Genomic DNA, 2564 nt, shown 5'->3' on the forward strand with positions numbered 1-2564 from the left:
CCTCGAGCCCGGGCACCCTTCGAGAGAGGGACATCCGGCCAGGTGCCCGGATGCTCACGGCCTAGGAGGGATGGATGTTTCAGGGTGTAATCACAGAGACCCCCTCAGAAGAAGCAGGGCATGAGGACTCAGACTGATGTTGGACTGGGTGCTTTCTTTGTCAACCTGAAAAGATTGATGTAGAATAAACCCAATCTCGGATAGCATGTTCGATTCGTTGATCGTTATTTGAGAGATAAAGTAAACCCCTTGGGTTTACGAATACAAATTTTTCCATCTTTTGACATGACAGATGTCACGTTTTGTGAAAAATGGGAGACCAATCTAATTCAATGCTCTTCCACTATGATGGAGATGTTGAGGGATAAACACAGGCTGGATTTGACTGACTTGGACAGGGAGATAGAAACACTACGTATTAGCGGTAACCAATTTGCACAGAACACTGAATTTAAAAAGAGAGAACAGGACCTAATACAACATTTGGAAAAATACAAGAATGTAGTACTTAAAAAGGACCAAAATTCTATAAGAATAAATTGGTCTTTTCAGGTAGCTATGCCCACATATGGCAAAAAGGTTTCTCAAATAGAAGGGGTAAACCCTTTCGACAAAACACCTATCAGGAAGCATCAATAATAGGATTTTTAAAACAGCTTACCTGTAAAATCATTTTCTTTGATGTACATCAGGGGACACAGAGCCAAAGTAATAACTATGTGGGTTATGTCGTATCAGGTGCTGGACACTGGCACGCCCCTTAAGGCGTGAACTTTCCCCATATAACCCTTCCCATTACTGGGAGTCCTCAGTTTTGTAGCCAAGCAAAGTGTATAAGAAGAAGGAGGGAGGGACCTCTGTGTCCCCTGATGTACATCAAAGAAAAGGATTTTACAGGTAAGCTGTTTTAACAATCCTATTTTCTTTTCTTACATCAGGGGACACAGAGCCATAGTAATAACTATGTGGGATGTCCCACAGCAATGGCAACTGAAGGGGGGGAGACAGAATTAAGGAAACAGGAGGCCAGAGGACTCATACTGCAGACTGCAGTGTATGCTGTGCCCAAAGGCAATATCCTCATGACCTTTAATATTTATTTGAAAAAAATTGTATAAACGTCTGAACCAAAGACCAAGTTGCGGTCTTACAGATCTGAGCCATAGAGGCCTGATGATGCACCACCCAAGTGGCACTAATCGCCCTGGATGAGTGTGCTCTTAATATGAGAAGGAAGGATTTTCTTCTTTAAGCTGAAGCTTGATAAATCACTTGACAAATCCATTTGGAAAATAGTGGATCTTGACGCTGCCTGTCCATATCTTGGACTCTCTGGCAGTACAAACAAAACCTGTGTTTTGCAAACCTGAGTGGTCGCCCTAAAATATATTCTGATCGCTCTTACTACATCAAGAGACTGTAGTGCTTTCTCTTCCCCAGATTAAGGCTTCTGGGGAGAAAAAAGGAAGAATATCTTGTTTTAAATGAAAACCTGTTACCACTTTTGGTAAGAATTCAGGATGAGGACATCAAACCACCTCATCCTTATGCATGATGAAATATGGCTCCTACAAGACAGAACAGTTAGTTCCAATACTCTTCTAGCAGAAGAAATGGCAAGCAAAAAAGATCATCTTTCTTGTCAAAGGAACAAGAGAATTTCTCGTAAGTTTCAAACGGCTGATTTAACAAAGCCGACAAGACCAATTTTAAATCCAAAGGATTTAGAGGTGCCTTGATAGGGGGAATAAACCGTGTTACCCCCTGAATAAGCTACGCACTAATAGTGGGAAGCAAGAGGCCGTAGGAAAAGACATCGACACGGCCTGGATCTGGCTCTTGATAAAAGTCAAGGCCAACTTAATTTCAGATCCTATATGCAGCAATCCTGCCTATTGAAATACTTCCTGGGGTGCCAACCCCTGGATCCATACCAAGAAACCTTCAGGAACAGGGGTACACTCAGGTAATCCCGCAATCCTGGACCTGCGAGAAGACCCTGCCAGTAAACTTTTATTGGCCTTATTAGCAAAAAGTACTGGATCCCAGGGCCCAGCTTAAAAGCATTCGCAAGCAAAACCTCGTGTCTTCGGATGACGAGGCCTGGGTACCATCCATTTAGTCCATAATGGAGACATCAGAACGGATTCAGTCAGGATGGCTGGCTCTCATCAAAGGATTACTGCCCGTGGAGCTCAGTACACACATCCTTACACGTGCCCAACACATTAGACACTGGCGAAAAACTGAGGACTCCCAGTAACGGGAGGGGTTATATGGGGGAAGTTCACGCCTTAAGGGGCGTGCCAGTGTCCAGCACCTGATACGACGATATAACCCACATAGTTATTACTATGGCTCTGTGTCCCCTGATGTAAGAAAATAAATATAGATCTGACATGTCTGTTTCTTCATCTTCAGTTTATTGTGATCTGTACATACACTACTGTGCACCAGTGTCCTGGGCTGGATGGAGGATGCGTAGCAGGAAGCTGTCAGCAGGAAATCTGTATGTGATGGAGGGTAGATCCGTGCACGGATTTGGAGCATGTGTGCTCCATCGT

Source organism: Lithobates pipiens, unplaced genomic scaffold (genome assembly GCF_037356315.1).
Source record: "Lithobates pipiens isolate NorthernLeopardFrog02 unplaced genomic scaffold, aLitPip1_a1.2 Scaffold_10, whole genome shotgun sequence".
NCBI lineage: Eukaryota > Metazoa > Chordata > Amphibia > Anura > Ranidae > Lithobates > Lithobates pipiens.